Genomic DNA, 23,118 nt, shown 5'->3' with positions numbered 1-23,118 from the left:
TGACAGACCAATCACAACACGTGGAGATGACTGTCAGTGCTGCAGTGTGAACTGCTCTGAGATCAGCTCCACTGTCCAGTCCAGCATCATCCCTGTGTTCCTCTGGATGTGACAGAGTGTCATCAGTGTATCTGGACTGCTCTGCTGCTGCTCTGTCATTCTACACAGTCTGTGCAGACACACTGACACTCCTCCACTCCTTCTGGGTTCTTGATTTACCAAGAAGATTTGTACTTTCAGCAGGAAGGGAAAGACTTGGGTTGGGCAATAAAACAATCTCGATCATTTTCACGATAAAACTTTCCACGATATCGATGACAAATCTATGACATTTATTTTAGATAAAGTTGTTTTTTTGTTTTGTTTTTTTGAGTCTGTTTTCCTCCAGCTAGAAAACACTACACCAACAGCCAATCACACAGCAGAGAAACAAATGCATTTGGCGGATGCATGTTTCTGGCCCCTCCCACTCACAACAACTCAGAATGATGGTGTCGATCCAACACAAGAACATGAGCAGTCCGACTAGCGAAAACAAGCGTGAGGAAACTGCCAAAGACAAAGAAAGGTCACACCACTTCAGTTATTTGGAAATAGTTCTCCTACCTGAGGTCTGACAAATGAATGACCAGCATTAGGTGCAAAATGTGTCAGCCACCACCCTCTTTCATCATTTCAACAGGTACCGACCCAAACAGGACTCCGAAAGCATGAATTTGTGCTATCATGCTAGCGTCAGCCGAAGCGATAGAAAGACATAACCAACGCAATTACCCACTGAACTTCTAAAGATATGTCTATAAGCACAGTTTAAATACATGGCTTCAAGAAGCTGTCATGGATGTACACTATCAGTCCCTATGTTGTACTCTGAGTGGAGGGTCAAGGTGGAGGAGCAGCTCAGAGATGACATGTGGTCTTGTCACATGTCCGAACCACATCAGGTCTTACAGAACCATATCAGGTCCTACAGAACCACATCAGGTCTTACAGAACAGGAGGCTAATGAAGCTGAACTGAACAACTTTCCAGCAAGCTCAAGAATATTTGTGCAATATTTTGATAAGTGGATAAAAGTAATGTACAACCATCCACAGTCATGACAAATGATTTCATTTCATCATTCTTTGATCTCTCTAGAGGAACGCAGCAGGGATGTCCCCTCTCAACTCTTCTATTTACAATTGCACTGGAACCTCTGACAGTGGCCATAAGAGAAAACCCTGACATTAAATGAGTAGATGGTGGTGGGACAGAGCGTAAAGTAATGCTTTTTTGCAGATGATATTCTCTTTCTGACTAATGATCCTCAAAATTCTTTGCCGTCACTAATGAATACCATTGGTAAATACTCTGAGTTATCAGGTTATAAAATCAGCTGGACTGAAGCAATGCCAATATCTAAACACTGTCACCAAGTCGTAACACAATACAATTTCAGATGGGTTCCAAAAGGCGTGATATGTATGGGCATCAAATTGAGCCCAGATCTCAGCAAGATGGCAACTCTAAACTTTGACCCACTTCTCCAAAAAATCTAAACAGATCTAGGAAAATGGGAAAAGTTAAATCGTAGCCTGCGGGGTAAAGTAAATGTTGTTAAAATTGTAATAGCCCCACAATTTAACTACATATCTATGATGTTGCATACCTGATCACATTTTTAAACAGTATGAGAATCTCATTAGAGACTTTCTCTGGGCCGGGAGGAAGCCCAGATTTAAAATTAGTAAAATTTATGTGCCCAAAGATGAAGGAGGGCTCGGCCTACCTGATGTTTGACTGTATAGTCTGTCATTTGAAATGGCTAAGATTGCCAACCATTGGAGAAGAGAAGACTATTGCGGCGCCATTTCACCCTCTAAATGTGATATCCAAACACGGGAATGATACAAGGAATGCAAATGGATGTAGACATGTTTAGTCAGTGCTCCTCTCCGTGACTTACAAGATCATCTCTATACCGCGTCTTTTTTTGCTCATAGACCACAAGTTTGTGTTTACATATCTCCCTAAGAACTTTATCGAACTTAGAATCCAACATGCCAAAGCCAAGTATCTCCAGCAAAGCCAAATCCACCGACAGCCAAGCTACCGGAGCTAGAGCTAGTACCATCAGTAGCTGTAGCCCTGCTAGCGATTCTCCCACCAAGTCGGACATGCCTCCGTATAAACAACAACATTAAGATCATGGGGATACGAGAGGGTGAGGAGGAAGGTAGACCCACTGAATTCGTCTCCAGACTAATCCCAAAACTGTTTGGTGTCGAACACTTTCTGCATCCAGTCAAAGTCGACTGGGCGCACCGCTCCCTCCAGCCAAAGCCGGCCATCGGCGCCAAACCACGTACCATCCTGGCGCGCATCCACCACTTTCAGGACAAGGAGTGGATTCTTCGCCTAGGCAGACAACAGTCCATGGAGTACAAGGTCCTTATCTTCCCAGATGACACTGGCGAGGTCATGGCTCAGCGCCGCGTCTTTAGAGAAGTGCTACAGGCTCTGCGCCACGAAGGAACAAAACGCACTCTGCGGTACTCGGCCAAGCTTTATGTTTACCCCCAAGACGGAGGAGCGCCCAGGATCTTCGCAGACCCAAAGGAGGCGGCAAGCTCCCTGGGAAGGAATAACGTACGAGAAGGGGAATAGTTCCAGACACTGACATTCTTCATTTAACTCATGGCCGCGCCGAGGTGGGGCAACTATTTGTTCAAAGCAGCTGAACAGGTGCTTGCAGCACTGGGACCTCTCTGCATAAATTGTTTTATATACACCTGTTATTACAATGGCCCATTTCGAACTGCTACCATGTCCAAACAGCCAGAGGTGCTGATACTGTTTACATTTTCCTTGCTTTAATAGCTTTATTTTGTGGTATCATATAGTTCATGTTATTATAATGTCGTGGGGAGGGGGCTAGTGGATACATAGACAGTCTAGTTATTTGCCAAGCAGCTCTTTTTGAGATGAATACGGGATGCTAAGTGCCAGGTTCGGGCAGGCACAAAGTGGGGTGGGAGAGGAGGGATGTGGTTGTTGTTACTTTTTCCTCTTTGTTGTTAACTGTTTTTTCATACAGTCAGTGCTTTACTTTATACCACTTGGTTGTATGGGACACATCTGTGTTATGGAAGGGGCAATATCTCTGTAAAACTATTTACTATTGATGAACAGAGTAATGAAATGTGTGAGCTTTAATGTGAATGGATTAAACGGAAGAGAATCCCAACGCATTTGAAAAAACTGAAAATAGACATTGCCTTTAAACAGGAAACACATCAGACACCACTGGAGCATAGGAAATTGAAGGGATTGGATAGGGTGATGTAATGTCATCATCCTTTAACTCTAAAGCCAGGGGAGTGGCTGTCTTGATAAATAAGAACACCCCTGTAACAGGTGTAGAAACCGTTGTTGGTACTTTGGGGAGATATGAATTGTCAGATTTACTCAGAACCCTGGACTCTTATGAATTTTTATGCACCCAACTATGACGATGATTCACTTGTTCAAGACATATTCTTGAAGGTGTCAGGAGGACGGCAAATCATTCTTATAGGGCGTGACTTTAATTTCTGCCAATATCTTAATAAGACATTGTCTTTAAGAGATAAAACAGAATCACGTAACCTGACAAAAAGTGCATATTCACTTCTAATGGTTGGGAAAGCCTCTGCTGCCATAATTATTCTAAGACACTGGAAATCACCCTACAATGCAGGAGTGGAAACTTCTAATGAGTGAGACGGCATCATATGAGGTTATTTGGGATTAATTAATGGCCCATCTGACTTCTAGTAGCCATATGAGATTGTAATCAGATTTTCATACCATATTTGTTTATTTATTTTATTTATTTGTTGAATTATTATAACTAACTGTTACAATAAACTTCTGTACTTTTTGTTTGCTTAGCTTGTACATTTTTAAATTTTCACATTTCCTGTGACCAGGATAACTCGTACTTTAACTGCTTTACTCTCTGACCTTCTCTTCTTATTTTCTTTTTATTATTCTTTTTATTTGATCTCTGTAAGCTGTACCATATGAGCCGTTGTTTGTCATTTTCCCAAAAAAAATTTGAATTACAAAATGTGGCCATATTGATATTTGACTTTCAGGATATGTGGATTAAAACACGTCAGAGAACTTGTTAAGTTTTAAAAATGATTTTATTTTAACAATCTGATTCACAGCAACATAACAACATTACACATCTATTAAAGTCATATTTAAATAAATCCATACTTTCCATCAGACACACACACAGATCACATCAGTGTTACACAGCAGCCTGTTTGTTCCTGAGTCCAGATTCACAGCAGGAACTCTGCCGACATCCGTCTCTAGTAGCATCGATCCTGTTAGGAGAAGACCAGATGATCCATCAGAAATCGATTCATTCTCATTTTGTCTCACAGTGACGATGAAAGCAGTAGCACAGGCTCCTTGGGCTGGGCGGTATCAGTAGTTCTGATGGTAAGCTGCATGTCATTTGATAAACTGCCTCCAGTGATGTCACTCAGGAGCTCAGTTGCATTGTGGGTACTGTGTAGTCCCAGAACACTGTTTGAAGCTGGACGGGTGGCAGGGTCTCCCACATGTAAACACAGTGAAACAGTATAAAGTGTGTTGTCCTTCAAGGTCAGTTTGTTTAGGCAGAAAGAAAACAAAAATGAGCCAATGAGGATCTTTCTCTGCTCATTAACATTTCTTTACCTAAACTACAGACTGCTCCTTTAAGGACAGGACAGTTTAAGAAGGACAGGAGCTCATCTGGCCTCAACTTTGTACCATCAGCTGTCTTCACTTTCTGTCAGAACACATGAAGAATTAAAGGACTCGTGTCTCAGCAGGATTAAGAAAAACTTGCATGTGTTTCTCAGTCTGCTCTTCTTCTTCACAGCTCTGTAAAAAGTGGATCAGACGGCTGCAGCTAGAGTGAGGAGGAGGTCCAGTTCTCACATCTTCATCCCATCTTCCTGTGTGTCAAACTATTGATTTTAAAGCAGTGCAGCTGGTTTACAGCACTGGAGGGTTTCTACTGTCCCCAGAGTCCAGAGCACACCTGGAGAAACGGCATTCAGCTTTTATGCTCCACACATCTGAAACTAGCTTTCAAATCATGTGGACACAAATCATTTCCTATGAAACCACTGTTTCCTGTTCTGGTTCTAAACACGTCACAGCGCCATCTAGTGCTCATCTTCTGCTTCTGTCTCTGGAATTATCTTGTATCTCCACAAAGAGGAAACTGTGTTCGTGTGTCCGCTTTCTCCTCATCTTGTTCTTCACATGCATCCACCATGTTTGTAAGAATTTCACCTTCATCTGAATAAAGGCTCGTTCACTGTTTGTCAGAAGGCTGCCTCAGATCTTTCTCTGTTTAAACTCTCACAGTCCAACTCTCAGTTCTTTTAAATCAGGGATTCAAAATGTGTTTGCCACTGTGTTTTATCCAGTTCACATGTGTACTCTTCATATCTGGCACTGCACTGCAACTTTATTCTCCTGTTTCATTTCTTCCTGATAGATTTTAGCTGGACTTGTTTTAAGATCCAGTTCAGGTGTATTCTCTGATATCTTGTCCTGTGTTTGCCTTCAGGGGGAGAACAAACTGTTACTAAGGGCTGCACACTTCATCAAAATACTATTAAAGTCACAATATGACCAAGTATCAAAATCACAGAGGCTGCAGTGTTTCCATAAAGGTCAAATGTGTGACAGACATCATTCTAATGAAGTGCTGTAGTGCTGCAGAGACGTCCTGACCTACACATCTTGTCCTCCACATGTACAAAACTAAAACATGTTGGTTTGGTGCAGAGCCAACAAAGTGACATCATCAGGGTTTCTAGAGGTTTTGATTGGATGACGTCACAGCCCTAATATTACTGTACTGCTGTCACAAATGAAGAACAACACAAGGTGGACAAAATGCTGCTCAGCTGCTGTCAGGAACAAATCAGGAGCCGAACGATAATTAAAGAAACGTGACACGTCCTGCTCTGCTTTCTGAAATGAAGTCTTATTGTTATCCTGTGTATGAATATGTGGATGTGTATTAGTTGTTATTGTGACTCTCCATTTAAAGAGGCAACTGGTAGACACGAGTCACCTCTCATCTTATTGTATGAACACAAGAGGACGCTGTTGCCTCATCTATCCTGCTGATTTCCTCCTTCCTGAAACCTCGATCAGCTGCTTTTAACACCTCACACTTTTTCTCATTAAATCGGATTCATACCAATGAAATATTTAACCACCACCTTCTGATTGTGCCTGTAATGAGGTCATTTGAATGTCATCACTGTCCAGTGCACACCACTTATTTCTGACTTGGAGGACTTTTATGTTTACATGTGATTTGATGGATTATTTGCTTCTAATAATGTGGAAACATTTGTTCTATTTACTTCAGATCAGAAACTCCTTTAAAAACATGTAGTAGTCTCCAGCCTGACAACACATGTGTTCTTCTTTCATCACATGAAATAATGTGTTTGGGAACACAGCGGTGCCGTTGACCTGTTCTGTCTGAAAGGCCTGTTACATTTGAATATCTGATCCAGCACATTTATGTCAGTGAGACTCAGTGTCACAGTTTGAGAAAAGGTGAGGACCCAAACACAGAAACACAAGGGAGGCCGGGAGGATCAGGAAAAATAGCAAGCGTCATTAAACCAAAGCTGAACAATCCAAAAACCACAGAAACACAAAAAACCAACCAGAGGAAATTCCAAAAATACAAAATAGAAACTAAGACAAAGCAAAGTATAACTCAGGAAAAACACGAGGAACAAAGCAGGAAACTAACAGCGGGAACAACAAGCAGAAAACACCACGAGGAGAAACATGGAGACACTGGAGGAAACAGGCTCAGGTGAAACACAGGAGGAACCAGAACCATCTGACAAAGACAAGAGCAGCACAAAGACTTGATACACACACACACTAACGAGGGGATGAGCTGCAGCTAGAGGGAGGTGGGGAAAGGACAGGTGAGGGAAAGGAATGGAAACACACCTGAAGGAGGGAAACCTGAACACTGGAGAACGGGCCAAAGACAACATGAGAGCAGAAAAACAGCTCAAAAAGTGAAAATGAACAACAGTTGTGTCATTCAGCAGTGAGCAGGTGAGACACAAAGACAGAGACGAGCACAGACTTTACACTAGTTCACACTAGTTTAACCTGCAAACCAGTGTTCAAACCAGAGAAGCTAAACTTCTCACCAGCTTTTAAGCCTTCTTCCTCTGGTCCTGTGCTCGTGTCTTGTTCAAACTATTGGCTGCACTGCTACACTGCCCGCTAACGACTACAGGAGGTACTGCGCTGTTCGTCAGAAGACTCCTTCTGTATGCAGATCTAACGTAGAGCAGAAATGAGCCTTTAGTCAGCGGGTTGGCTGTGTAGAAATTAAAGCGTCATCTTATCAGCCTGTCATATTAGCAGGAATGTTCATTTTGGAGCCACGCTGAACATTAAAGCCTTTATCGGCCCACAGCAATGACACGCCGCTGTCATTGTCACAGTTCTGTCGTCATCAACAGAACAGACCTACTGTTAGATCTCGAGTTGACCCTGTTCAGGAGGTACTGGACCAGCTCTCCGTCTAAAGGCTCAGGTCCCTAAACCTACAAGGTGCTGCTTCAGTATGGATTTAAATAGGGACTGCTTCAGCTGGTAGCGAGGAGACTCTCCTAGCTTCCCACTGCCTACGTCTGAACGTCTACCTGGGTCCTCTGGTGTAGCACCTGACTTAAACAGCCCTCAAGTCAGATACAGTCACCCGCACGCCATTAACAGCAGCTCTCCTCTCAATGATCTGAGTACTTGGCCTGGTGCTATGATGTGTTTGAGGGGCTTTTTGTAAACCCTAAGGGTCAGTTTCATTTAGCTGACTAGAGTAACATTTAAGAACCTTTAAGATACTTTCCACACTGATCACCCCACTTCTTACTTCCATCAAAGAGACATAAAGTCAGCATCCACAACTTTCATGAACGTCCTAATGGATGTTTGTGTTCCTGTGTGTGTTTTTAGGTTGAGGGACCTGTAAGCCTTTTATTAATGGAGTTTAACATCCAGCTAAAGTCACACGAGGGCTCACAGAGGACAGGAGGGGGGCTGTTAAAGAGCTTCTCACAGCTTTATTCTTTCTAATCTGAACAGATTGTTAGAAAAGCTTTGAGTCCGAAGGTTTGAATGAAGGCAGCGCGTGAGTGTGTGTTTGTTTTGTTCAGGTGTAAGAATAAAGAATAATAATAAAATGCTGAGGTATGGAGGAGTCAAGGCAAGTGGAACATAAGGTGCAGTTTTATTGTGAGCACAGTCGCCTTTACTGGATCAGTACCACACTGTAAACCCAAACCCATCATGACACAAACTTTCTACCATCCACAAAAAGATTAAAACTGTCAAGATGACATGTACAGTCGATCCTTGTATCCTCTTTTTATATTTATAAGTCAACAACTTTTTGATTTTTGAGTTTCTGTCACTAAAGTTTGTACACAGCTTAATTAGTTTAAGGCCAATTAAAAACATGTGCACTTATCGTATGTTTTGATATTTTAATGAACTAAAAATAATGTTAGAATATAACATGTTTTATGTTAACATGACATATTGTCATTGTTAACTGTTAATTTGACTTTAAAATGACAAAGTGATGATACATCATTATAATTGGGTTTAATGTAAAAATAAAGACATTTTAATGTCATTATAACATTTATTCTCTGTTATTATGACACAGAATTAATATGATGTAATACTGTTTGTCTGTACAGTACAACAACACAATTTAAGTAGTTTTATAGAAGAATTATATTATTTATAATATTAATGAGGTCATAATACAAACTTTTGGTCCTCAGAGGAAAATAAGGTCCCAGAGGAAAGCAGAGACTTTACTCTAGTTCACACTAGTTTAACCTGTGGACACTTTAAATGACTGTAGATTTACACAACGGATGAACAATATTGGATTTTTGCCTTTTAGGCGACGCTGATATCTGCACATATTTTTCGCCATAACTGCAGAGAACATCAAGTCTCTCTTAACGTGTAATTAAGTCATTATTTTGTCTGCTCCTAATGTGACGGCTCCTTGGCAGATGCAGCAGAGCAGTCCAGATACACTGATGACACTCTGTCACATCCAGAGGAACACAGGGATGATGCTGGACTGGACAGTGGAGCTGATTTCAGAGCAGTTCACACTGCAGCACTGACAGTAATCTCCATGTGTTGTGATTGGTCTGTCAGTCACTGCTGGATGAAGCTCTCCTCTCCGCCCAGTCAGAGCCTCTCCAGCCAGCAGCTGATGGTGCTGCTTCAACCTCTCTGGATCATCAGGACACAGCTGATCCTCTCAACACCTCCACCTTTCATCACTCTGACAGAGATCAGTCCCACCTGATGAGAGAAGCAGAGAGACAGCAGAAGTGATACATCAGTGTTTACAGAGACTCCCTCCATCAGCTGTCAGTCAGTGATATAAAGATATAAAGACCAGCAGGACTTCAGTCCTGTTCAGACTAGGGCTGCAACGATTCATCGACGTAATCGATTACATGGACAATAAAAATGTGTCGATGCAAATGTTTTGCGTTGACGCGTCATATTTATTATTGTTGTTAATTTTTATAATTTTTTTTTTTTAAGATTTGAGCTGTAGCAAATCACTTTAGTATGAAGGTAGATTTGTGTTTTTATCATTCAATCAAAAAAAAGTTTGCTTCAATCAAAATATATATTTTCAATAAAAAAAACCTTTTCAGTCAAAGAAAAAAAGTGTTTGAATGCAAAAAAATATTTGAGACTCAAAAAATTGCATATTTATATTTTCAATCAAAGAAAAAACTGTTGAAATGCAAAGATAAAATTGAATCCCCCCCTAAGAAAAAAAAAAAAATCATTAGATTTAATTTTTTTTCGATTTGAAGTGATTATTTTTTTTTATGAATTATTTTGACACAAACATCCTGCAATGGGCGGGTGCTTCCCCATTGGTCAGACATGTTTGAGTGACAAGTGTCTACACCAACGACATCTTTCTGACAAGCAAGTCATGGCCGCCAGGAAGCCAGGGAGCAGTGGTGGAGTTGTTGTTAACTACAGCATTAAAATGATTGGTGTCATGTTATTAGCCTACTCTGTTTGATATTTCGATTAAACATAAAGCTCTCCAACTTAGTTCACGTTGACTAATTTGTGTGATGTTGTTAGATATCTAACGCCGTCATATTGTCAGGCAGGCTAGCTGATAACGTTAGCCGATGGCCCTGCACACTGAATGAATTGTTTATTTCACCTAAGTACAGAGGCTTGCTATGTGCTAGTGCTATGTTATGTTATAATAAGTAACGTCGTTAGTGGTCAAACAACAGTCCACAGGCCAACTGTTGCCCGCAGCGGTCATGCAGATCCTGAGTCTATCTTCTCACACAGCCCAGTGGATTACTGCGGTCAAGCCAGCCGTGGTTCGCGTTTGCTTGGTCAAATCAGCCGCACGTTGTTTTCTAGTGCGCGAATCTACTAACATTTACGGTAATCATAATGAAACCGCTCTGAAGAGCTGCTGGTAGTGACAGTGGGGCAGACTGCAGTCTCACAGTCAGACCCGTGAAAATTACGATACTTTTACAGTAATTATTCCCGGTAATAAACTGAAGGTATCACGAAGGTATGCGTCCGGATTTTAAAGTAAAGGACGACAGAAAAAACTTAAAGGTCCCATATTATACTGTTTTTCATCAATTTTACACAGCTGTCAGAGGTCCAACAACTCTGTATTTGATATGTATTGCCCCAAACACATCTGTGGTCCTGAATTCCAGCTGTCTAAAAGTCGCTCTGCTGAGCTGTATTCAGAGCACTCTGTTTCTGTGCCTGCACCTTTAAATGCTAATGAGCTGCGTCTGTCAACGCCTACTTGGGGAGCCTTGCCTGCTACGTCACTCTCAGGGAGAGGAAGCCCCTTATGCTTAGGGTAGCATGCGCTAATGTTGACGGTGGATGTAACACTATGGTTCGCAGAGATTTTTTCGTTCAAACAAACCAGTTTGACCCAGAATCAAAACGTGTTTTTTATGATATGGGACCTTTAAGGATATTTCACCCAACTTTGACGTGGAATGAAAAGCTTATTTTCCATAAGTAGTCTATGATTCATATACTGCTGAACTTAGTACTTCCTAGACTACTTGCATGCACAATATGAGGTACTTTTACGGTGTACTTTTTGAGTAATCCTGTGTCAAAATCCTTAACAGAGGAAAAGATTAAGTACATTTCACCCAACTTTGACGTGGAATAAAACGCTTATTTTCCGTAAGTAGTCCATGATTCATATACCACTGAACTTAGTACTTCCTAGACTACATGCATGCATGATATAAAGTACTTTTACTGTGTACTGTTTGAGTAATCCTGTGTCAAAATCCTTAACAGAGTACAAGCATAATAAGGATAGTTCGCCCTTTTTGTTAAGTAAAAGATCAGTATTTCCTCCAACACTGTGTAATTCTGAAACTTGGATTCATGAGTAGGTCTCTTTACAGTCATAACATCCCAAGCATATATGGCCATGGATACAACTTGAGAATTCAGCTGACCATCTGCCAGCAGACATTGACTGGTTGACTAGGAGCAGAAGAGAAGAGTTGAGATAGATTTGCCAATCCTAGCTGACAGTAACATCAAGAAGATGGAGCACAAAAAGATCCCAGGACTGGGAGGCCACGGTAACAATAATGTGACCGATATAAGCAGGTAAAGCAGGGGAATGAGGACACAGTTTGTCTTGTTTCCTTTCCAGATTGCCTCTCTGTATGATTTGTTTAACATTGTATATGTATATGTATGTATAACAACAGTCACATAAGCACAATGCATATCTTTTTACCTCTTCTCAGGTTTATGTAGTTCATTTTCACATTTTCAAAGAGTTTCTGTAAATACATTACATTCTCTTGGTCAATTTCACAGCATAAATTGTTTCCAAACACCATTTTCATATAGTGTAGTTATACAGTGTATAAAACACCTATAAATACAATAGACTACATACCTTGCTTCTGTAAAAGAGCAGTGAAATGTGTATCCAATCAATGAGCTTAAGTTACATTTTTAAATATGCTTCATTAAGTTAATTTAAGCTTGCCAATTGTGTATATTATGGAAACATCTAGTTTATTTATCAAAAAATCATACTGTTATTTTGACTTTTTGGTTGAAATGTACCCCTCATTATAGAATGTCTTAATTCCTCTGCTTTACATGCTTTATACAGGTCGGTTACATCATATTGACAGATAATATTAGCATATTATGTGACATAATATGCTAATATTATCTGTAAGGTACTATCTGTAAGGTAAGATAAGGGGCACGCGCCTTAAAGAGACAGGTGCATTGCCTCGCCTCGCCTCACCGCCATTTGTAAGACATGTAATTAATGAAAAACTGTAATAATTAGTATAAGTATTAATAATTGTGAGTAATCGAAAAAATAATCGAGAGATTAGACGACAACCAAAAAAATTGTTAGTTGCAGCCCTACTGGACTTCAGCAGAGGTTCTGGTCTGTGAGAAGACCACATGGTTACTAAATGTAACCATGGTTGTCTGAAAAAAGAGTCAGTGATGTGCAGGCTTCGGTCAGACTGATCTGTACGGTGGCCCTAAAGGTCCAAACACAACAAGACTTCAGATTATGGAAAAGGTGGGACGGCGTATTGTTTGTTTTTGGACAGTTTGATGTTTTGCGGAATGTTGTTGTGTTTTGACCTTCAGGGCCACCGTAGACCTGAGAGCTGTGACACAGATGGACTGATCAGCTGTTTAGTGTTGAAATGAGAGAACAAAGATTTGATGCTACAACAGGTTGATGGATGAGGACCACTGCCTCTACACATCCTGTGATGCTGTCAGCTGTGATCCAGTTTTACTTCCTGTAGACATGAACAAACTCAAACACACGATCACAACAAGCTCCTGGCTCATCTGGTTGGCTGACTGTCCAATCCTGAAGCCTGTCACCCTTCTCCTCTCACAGCTTCACTGAGGAAAGCAGGAAATGCTGGATCTTTACTTTGATACTGACTGTGTTCATTACAATACTGCTGAAACCAGCACAGACTGACTCCAACTCTTTACTGACCTCAGAGTCTCCAGTCGATAGTTTGGACTCTCCACAAGTTCAGACAGCAGCTTCACTCCTGAATCCTGCAGATTGTTGTAACTCAGGTCCAGCTCTATCAGATGGGAGGGGTTGGACTTCAGAGCTGAGGCCAGAGAAGCACAGCTGATCTCTGACAAACTGCATCTCTCCAATCTGAATAAAGAATAAATGATGTAACTTCACAACTTAAATATTCAGTTAGTATAAACGTCACAAAGCTTCATTAAAATGATGTAAAAACAGAATTCTGAATATATTTATTATTGTCTGATAGTTAAAATAGAGATTATTTAACTTCTCATTGTAGTATGTATTTTTCTCCTCACTTTAAAAAACATTTAAAAAACATGATTTGGAATCTAAGATGAAGATCAAAAGTTGAGGAAGTTCAGAGTGAATTATTCATATTGTTATATGAAGGTTTTAAATGTGCAGCTCAAAATTGCTCTGCCACAGTCAATGGACTAAACCACAGAAGAAGAAAACAGACTTTAGCATTAAGATACTCAGTGTGGATCAGTATAATATCAGCCTGATGTCTGCAGGTTAGTGTCAACACAACTTTCACATCATATTAATCTGAGCACAGAAGGAAAAAAAGGTGTCTGACCCCAGAGTCTCCAGTTGACAGTTTGGACTCTCCAGTCCAGCAGAGAGAAGCTTCACTCCTGAATCCTGCAGCTTGTTGTGACTCAGCTCCAGCTCTCTCAGATGGGAGGAGTTCGACTTCAGAGCTGAGGCCAGAGAAGCACAGCTGATCTCTGCCAAACTGCATCTCATTAATCTGAATAAAGAATAAATTATCTAAGTTTAAAAGACAATGTTCCTGCTTGAAATGATTCAGTGATTAATAATCTGTTCAACGTCTGTCAGTGAACTGGCATCCCCCGTCTCGGCTTCAGATTCATCAACAGCCAGTGTTACTACCCCCAAGAGTGGTGAGCAAAGTAACCCTAGCCCTAACCCGCCATGCCCCGCTAGCTGACAGCTCCACTCGTTCAACGACAGTAACTAAGGCTACAGCATTTTTTATTTGTAAAGATATCAAGCCTTACATAGTTCTTACTGTCCTGACTGTTATTGTGACAGTGAGGTTGATGTTTGTTTACAGCAGCATGTGACCGCTAATACTAGTTTATTTTCTATGTATGAGCAGTTACAGAAGACCTCTTTGCGAAAGGTTCATTTATTGTTATTGATCATGATATAAAAATTGGTCTGTGCTACTCACTGGTGAGTTAGCTTACAGGTTGCTTTAAATGTTTTAATCCTTAATTCAGTGAGCCAGGTATATTCAAAGTGCACTGTACTGTAAACTTGAAACAGAGAACACTTTACAGGATTTGTGAAAAATGGCCAGTTTGTTAACTATCTTAATTTTAGTCCATAAATAAATAATCAAACTCATTGAATTGCGTAGCGTCATTTGTTTGCATTGTCCAATCCCATCGTGTCACATCAAATTGCTCTGTCTTGAATCACACTGTGTTGATTCACATTGTGTTGAATCACATTGTGTTGATTCACAATGTGTTGAATCACACTGCATCGTCATTGAGGTGTGAATCGTATATCACATTGGAAGTTGCTGCATCTGTATCTGTAATGCATCGAATCGTTGACAGTGTATCCAGATGTGTATTGTGTCGACCGCACACCATAGATGCACAACTGTATTTCTCAAGTAAAGCTAGATTCCTTGTTGTGATGAACAGCAACACGTGTGTGCTGTGTGTAGAGGATGTGTGGTCGAGCAAAAGAGAGAGAACAAAATTAAAATAATACAAAACATTTTTTAAAAGTGTATAGATACACAGAAACACATGAACTGACCCCAGAGTCTCCAGTCGACAGTTTGGATTCTCCAGTCCATCACAGAGAAGCTTCACTCCTGAATCCTGCAGCTTGTTCTTACTCAGCTCCAGCTCTCTCAGATGGGAGGAGTTGGACTTCAGAGCTGAGGCCAGAGGAGCACAGCTGATCTCTGACAAACTGCAGTCAATCAATCTGAATAAAGAATCTGAATGTAAGTTTAAAAGACAATGTTCCTGCTTGAAATCATTCAGTGTTTAATAATGTGTTCAGAGCTGAAGAAGGTTTAGAATGTAGACGTTTAGAGAATGAAACTCCAAACACCTGAACCCAACAGGATGCAGGTTCAACACTGTCAGATACACAAAGTGAAACAGAGCTCTCATTAATATTAATGACAACATGCTGCTGCTTCAATAAAGACGTAGTGATGTCACCTCTTAAACTCTGCAGCTCCACCAGAGGCTCCATCTACACAAACTCATGTTGTGCAGCCAAATAAAAACCCACAGAAACTGATTGAACATTTGATCCTGTTATTAACACAGTTGAATTTTGAGTCTCGTTCCCGACTCGTCATATACTGACAATTTGGGATTGTAGGTCGGGTCGGCGCCATCCCAAAGCATCAGAATTTGACGGGTTGGGAACAAGAAGGAAAAATAAACTCTCTCACCAACAGGAGTTTTAAGATAAAAGTCATCGTGAGTTGAAGTTTTTCAGTCAGTACAGACGTCACCTATCATCATAAAGGTTTGGAACAAACACATGTTTGTTGTTGTCTGACAGAGAAGAAAACACAACGTTTGTGTTTTTATTTTCAGAAGCACGAAGGAAAAGTGCAAATCAATGATGAAGAGGTTGATAGAGAATAAAACAATGTTGAAGTTTTGATGTTATATTAGATATGTTTTAAATATGAAGCAGAACAAGATGCTCAGTGTGAATCAGGACAGAATCTATGAGGTCAAATCCCCTTCAGAACTGATGACATCAACACTAACATTTAAACAGTTTGGAATAATGTTTTCAAAGTATTAACCACGCTTTAAAATAAATATTCAAATGGATTTAAACATGTGAGAACAACAACAGTATGTGTGAAATAATTGTGTCACACTTATAATTCATCAGCAGTGTAATATTTTCATTGTTATCAAAGTTTGTCTTCAGAGTTTCACACATTCAACACGTGCAGTGTGTTGAATCAGAGATTACATTACACTCATGTGTATTTTGTCCAACGTGACTTAAACATCATCAAACCTCCTTTTTTCAAAGATTCAACACTTACTTCTCAGAGATTTAAATCTCTGCAGGGGGCCACACCTTTCTGATGTCACATTAGGGGGTCTGTGTCCAACAATTTGTGTCACTTTACAAACCTGACACACAAACATTAACACCTTCCTCACTCTGTGATTGGTGAGCTGAGTGGAGGTGAGATAGAGCCCAGGTTTCAACTTCTCTCTCAGCTCTTTTTTCATTTGTTACACAACTATTTCTGTCACTTTGAAATATGAACTGAGTGAAACACGACCAATGTCTTCCAGGAGAGAACATGTGAGAAGTTACCTCCATATTTAAACCATTGTTGAGCCTCCAGCAGCTCTTGGCTCCACCTTTGGCTGTCTGAAACAGCTATGAACACTTTTAGCTTCACTGATGCTCACTGATCCCATGCTAAAAGGTGGAGTTAACACACTGCAGACCACTGATTGGTCAGTGGGAACAGCTAGAGTCGTCTCGTCCTCCATGCTCTGACGTAACATTTCACTTTCTACCTTTTCAGCATCTTCTGTCTCGCTGCCTGCAGCCTTTCTCAAGTAAAGCTAGTTTCCTTGTTGTGATGAACAACCACACGTGTGTGCTGTGTGTAGAGAATGTGTGGTCGAGCAAAAGAGAGGGAGCGAAACATGTAAATAAATTATATTTCATAGATCGACACAGAAACACATGAACTGACCTCAGAGTCTCCAGTCGACAGTTTGGACTCTCCAGTCCAGCACAGAGAAGCTTCACTCCTGAATCCTGCAGCTTGTTCTGACTCAACTGCAGCTCTCTCAGATGGGAGGGGTTGGACTTCAGAGCTGAGGCCAGAGAAGCACAGCTGATCTCTGCCAAACTGCAGCTCTCCAATCTGAATAAAGGATACATGTTGTAACTTGACAATTTAAATATTCAGTCAGTATAAACATCACAAAGCTTCATTAAAATGTTGTAAAAAGACAATTCTGAATATGTTTGTTATTGTCTGAAATAGAGATTCTTTAACTTTTCATTGTAGTATGTATCTTTCTTATTACTTTAAAAATTCATTTTAAAAGTCACGATTTGGAATCTAAGATGAAAATCAATAGTTGAGGATGTTACGAGTGAATTATTCATGTTGTTATATGAAGGTTTTAAATGTGCAGCTCAAAATTGCTCTGCCACAGTCAATGGACTAAACCACAGAAGAAGAAAACAGACTTTAGCATTAAGATGCTCAGTGTGGATCAGTATAATATCAGCCTGATGTCTGCAGTTTATTGTCAACACAACTTTCACATCATATTAATCTGAGCACAGAAGGAAAAAACGATGTCTGACCTCAGAGTCTCCAGTCGACAGTTTGGACTCTCCAGTCCAGCAGAGAGAAGCTTCACTCCTGAATCCTGCAGCTCGTTCTGACTCAGGTCCAGCTCTCTCAGATGGGAGGGGTTGGACTTCAGAGCTGAGGCCAGAGAAGCACAGCTGATCTCTGCCAAACTGCAGCTCAACAATCTGAATACAGAATAAATGATGTAAGTTTAAAAGACAATGTTCCTGCTTGAAATCATTCAGTGTTTAATAATCTGTTCAGAGCTGAAGAAGGTTTAGAATGTAGACGTTTAGAGAATGAAACTCCAAACACCTGAACCCAACAGGATGCAGGTTCAACACTGTCAGATACACAAAGTGAAACAGAGCTCTCATTAATATTAATGGCAACGTGCTGCTGCTTATTTAACACATTCCAGACATCCCAACAGGAAGCTAGCTGACCTTGGACTCTCCTCCCACATCTGCCACTGGATAATGGATTTTCTAACCAACAGGCCCCAAACAGTGAAACTCCGCCCCCACACTTCTACCACCCTCACTCTCAGCACTGACTCCCCTCAGGGCTGTGTGTTGAGTTCTCTGCTATACTCACTATAAACCCATGATTGCAACCCCTCCCATCCCAACAACACAATAATAAAGTTTGCCGAACGACACCAAACGAGTCAGACTTATCTCAGGAGGAGATGAGTCGGCCTACAGAGCAGAGGTCCACGGACTGGTCACATGGTGCAAAGAAAACAATCTTACTCTCAACACAGCAAAAACTAAAGAGCTCATCATAGACTTCAGGAAGCGTGGGGCCGACCCCCTCCCTCTGCAAATCAATGAGGACTCTGTTGAGAGGGTTCACAACTTTGAATTTTTGTGAACCCTCATCTTGGACCGGCTCACATGGACTGACAACATCAAGGTGGTGGTGAAGAAAGCACGACAGCGCCTGCATTTTCTCAGACTTCTTAAAAAAAAAAAACCCTGTCGGAGAAGCTGTTGGTACTCTTCTACCGCTCCACTATAGAGAGCATCTTGATGTACTGTGTGACTGTGTGGTACGCTGGATGCTCGGCAGCAGACAAAAAGTCAGTACAGAGAGTCATCAACACAGCACAGAAGATCGTTGGCTGTCGTTTTCCCTCTTTTGAAGAAATCGCCAAAACAAGACTGCTCTCAAAAGCCACCAAAATTATAAAGGACTGTTTTCACCCTGGTCACTCACTGTTTGAACTCTTGCCCTCAGGGATACGCTACTGATTTCTAAAAATTAGATTCAGGAACAGCTTCTTTCCTAACACAATAACTGTTTTAAATGAAGCCAAACTTCTTTTTTAATGATGCAGTTTGCACTGACTGACACTCAGCACTTTACATTATTATTATTTTTATGTTTATGAATGCTTACAGGGATGAAAGGAATTCATGTAGCCTAAGAGATACACCTCTGTGTAGGTGTTGGTGTGGGTGTTTGTATTTGCATTGAATGAAGTGTGGAATGAGTTTTTATGATTAATGAGGCACCTTACTGGAGCAGCTCTCCAATTTCGTTGTACTTAAATGCAATGAGAATAAAAGCATTCTATTCTGTTCGATTCTATTCTTCAATAAAGTCGTAGTGATGTCACCTCTTAAACTCTGCAGCTCCACCAGATGCTCCATCTATACAAACTCATGTTGTGCAGCCAAATAAAAACCCACAGAAACTGATTGAACATTTGATTCTACTATTTAAAGCTCCTGTTATTAAGACAGTTGAATTTTGACTCTCGTTCCCAAATCGTCAAATTCTGACACTTTGGGATTGTAGGTCGGGTCGGCCGCTGTCCCAAAGCATCAGAATTTGACAGGGTTGGGAACAAGACTCAAAAATCAACTCTCTCACCAACAGGAGCTTTAAGATAAAACTCATCCTGAAGTTTTTCAGTCAGTCCAGACGTCACATATCATCATAAAGGTTTGGAACAAAGACACGTTTGTTGTTGTCTGACAGAGAAGAAAACACAACGTTTGTGTTTTTATTTTCAGAAGCAAGAAGGAAAAGTGCAAATCAATGATGAAGATGTTGATAGAGAATAAAAGGTTGAGTTAACACACTGCATACCACTGATTGGTCAGTGGGAACAGCCAGAGTCGTCTCGTCCTCCACGCTCTGAAGTAACATTTCACTTTCTACCTTTTCAGCATCTTCTGTCTCGCTGCCTGCAGCCTTTCTCAAGTAAAGCTAGTTTTCTTGTTGTGATGAATATCTAACGTGCTGTGTGTAGAGAATGTGTGGTCAAGCAAAAGAGAGAGTACAAAAAATGTAAACTAATACAATTTTATAGATACACAGAAACACATGAACTGACCTCAGAGTCTCCAGTCGACAGTTTGGACTCTCCAGTTCAGCACAGAGAAGCTTCACTCCTGAATCCTGCAGCTTGTTGTGACTCAGCTCCAGCACTCTCAGATGGGAGGAGTTGGACTTCAGAGCTGAAGCCAGAGAAGCACAGCTGATCTCTGACAAACTACAGTCCCAGAATCTGAATAAAGAATAAATTATGTAAGTTTAAAAGACAATGATCCTGCTTGAAATCTTCTGTTATGGATTTAAATTTTATAGATCAACACAGAAACACATGAACTGACCTCAGAGTCTCCAGTCGACAGTTTGGACTCTCCAGTCCAGCACAGAGAAGCTTCACTCCTGAATCCTTCAGGTAGATGTTGTGACTCAGGTCCAGCTCTGTCAGATGGGAGGGGTTGGACTTCAGAGCTGAGGCCACGACTTCACAGTGACTCTCTGAGAGTCCACAGCTAATAAATCTGTGATTACAGATAACAGAACATTAAAACAATGTTTTAAAACAAGGAGTTTGACAGCGGTTTCCAGGCTGGGACACATTGTGTGGAGCTGGCTGATGGCTCCAGGTGCAATGTAGTGGCCAAGAGCAGAGGTGTGGCTACTTGACAGCAGAGGACGGTGTTTCAGAACAACGCTGAGGAGCGCCCTGTACATCCCAACGTATCCCCAGGATATATTTTCGGTGAAAGCTGCTACCTCCAGCGGAGCCACAGTGATTTTCAGTGAGAGGAAGAATGTTCTGCTCCATAAAGAGGGTACCAAATTCCCCATACATGTACATCAGAAAATGACTGTGATGATCACTGTAAAAAAAAGCCTTGATTTGCAGAGTTATCATGAAATCCTAGGACATTGCAATTATGCTGATATAAAGAAACTAAGAAATGTTGTTGATGGGATGGACATTAAGGAAGAGGGTAAAAACCCTATCCCATTTGGTGAAGTCTGCCCTCAAGGGAAGTTTGTTCAAACTCGGAACAGAGGGCCAGATATAAGGGCTAACGCTCCACTTGACATGGTGCACACAGATTTAGCTGGTCCCATAGATCCAATGTCTCATAGCGAACATAGGTATGCCCTATCCTTTACAGATGACTATTTCAGTGCTGTTTGTCTATTTTTTGAGAAATAAAAGCGACACTGTCTGAGGCACTGAAAGGTTTATAGCTGATGTGGCTCCCTATGGCAAAATAAAATGCATGAGATCACAGGCAGAGGGTTTCAGGCATTAATGAACAGGAGTGGTATTAGAAATGAGACCTCGGCTCCATATTCTCCACACCAAAATGGTACTGCTGAGCGCAGTTGGAGAACCCTGTTTGAGATGGCCCGGTGTATGCTGATAGAGAGTGAACTGCCAAAAACATTGTGGACCTACGCTGTCCAGACAGCTGCAGTGGCGAGGAATAGGTGCTTTAACAACTGCACTAAACAGACCCTATTTTACATGTTAACTGGCAGACAGCCCAATATTGCCAGAATGCAGAGGTTTGGACAAGTGTGTTATGCTTACAAGCGTCCGAAGGGTAAGTTAGACTCTAGATGAGAGAGGCATTTTTGTCGGCCATGATAAGAATAGTCCAGCCTACCCCAGCAACAGGAAAATACAAAAACACAGACTTGTGGAGTTTACATCTAGAATGGATTAAGAAATGCTGGATGCTGAGGACGATGATCTTGTAGTCTAAAGTAAAAGACAATCTGTAAAAACCCCACCTTTTGGCTCCCAGATGGCGGAAAGCCAAGAAGTGGACACAAATAAATGACACAGTGGAGTGTGACACTGACACAGTAAGAATAGAAGAAGAACAGGGGGGAGAACCTATAGAAAGGCGCTACCCTGACAGAGAGAGGAGAAAGCCAGATTACTATGGTGATTACATTTGTGGTTTTGAAGATGACATGGCCAATGGTGACTACTGTTAGACTTATGTATAATGTGCTTCAAACATACAAAGAAGCTGTAACTTCAGTAAATGCTGAAAAATGGGTTAATGCTATGGATGAGGAAATACAGTCACTAGAGGAGAATGCCACTTTTACCCTGACCACTCTACCTGAGGGCAAAGATGTAGTGGGGGGTAAATGGGTCTATGCAATGAAAAAGAACAGTGATGGAACAGATAAATACAAGGCAAGATATGTTGCCAAAGGGTATAGCCAAAAGAGGGGTGTGAACTATGACGAGACTTTCTCTCCTACAGCCAGCATGACCAGCATTAAGGTGCTTGCACAGAAAGCAGCACAGAACGATCTGATTGTTCACCAGATGGATGTAAAGACTGCCTATTTACATGCTCCAATCGAGCATGAAATCTACATTGAACAGCCTGAAGGTTATGAAGTTAAATCAAAGGGAAATGGTAAACTAGTGTGTAAACTGAAGAAATCTCTGTACGGACTGAAACAGTCAAGGCACAACTGGAACAAAATGTTGCATGATATGACTATTTGTGTGAGATGCAGTTTGTGCAAAACCCAACTGATCATTGTGTCTATAACAAAATTACTGACAAAGAAAAAGTACACATAATCATATGGGTAGGTGATTTGATTATTGCTGCCAGTGATGATGATGTATTGGAATGTGTTAAGGAAATGCTGAAGTCCGATTTTAGAATGAAAGATCTTGGCAAACTAACTCATTTTCTGGGTATTGACTTCGAACAAAGTGGTGATTGTGTTAAGATGTCACAATGCAAATGTGTACAAAAAATACTGGAAAGGTTTCATATGCTCGACTGTTAACCCGAGAGCTACTCCCTGTGAACAAAAACTTGACTACAGTGATGATGCTGAAGAAATGAGTGATGTCACAAAATACAGGGAAGCAGTTGGTAGCTTAATTTACATGGCAACCTGTACAAGGCCAGATTTAAGCTTTGTAGTGAGCTAACTGTCTCAGTATTTTGCCAAACTGGAAAACTGTCAAGCATGCTTTAAGGTATTTAAAAAGGGACCCAAAACAAAGAACTCTGTTTTAGAAAATACAGAGAAGGTAACCTAATACATGCTTACAGTGATGCTAATTGGGCTGCTAGTGATCGAAAAAGTACGACAGGGTACTGCATGAGCTTGAACAGAAGCGGCCCATTGGTTGCATGGAAAACTAAACAACAGCTTACAGTCGCATTGTCCACCTGTGAGGCCGAGTATATGGCATTAGCTGCGACTATGTAAGAGTGCTTAC

At 41.0% G+C, this 23,118-nt stretch overlaps 1 pseudogene; it reads right to left on the bottom strand.

Annotated features, from left to right (window-relative positions):
* Window positions 1-8,301: 8,301 nt before the first annotated feature.
* Window positions 8,302-23,118, bottom strand: part of LOC115573888 (NACHT, LRR and PYD domains-containing protein 12-like) — a 45,553-nt pseudogene continuing 30,736 nt past the window's right edge.

Source organism: Sparus aurata, chromosome 22 (assembly GCF_900880675.1).
Source record: "Sparus aurata chromosome 22, fSpaAur1.1, whole genome shotgun sequence".
NCBI classification, from domain to species: domain Eukaryota; kingdom Metazoa; phylum Chordata; class Actinopteri; order Spariformes; family Sparidae; genus Sparus; species Sparus aurata.
This window is presented reverse-complemented; position numbering and strand designations above follow the sequence as displayed.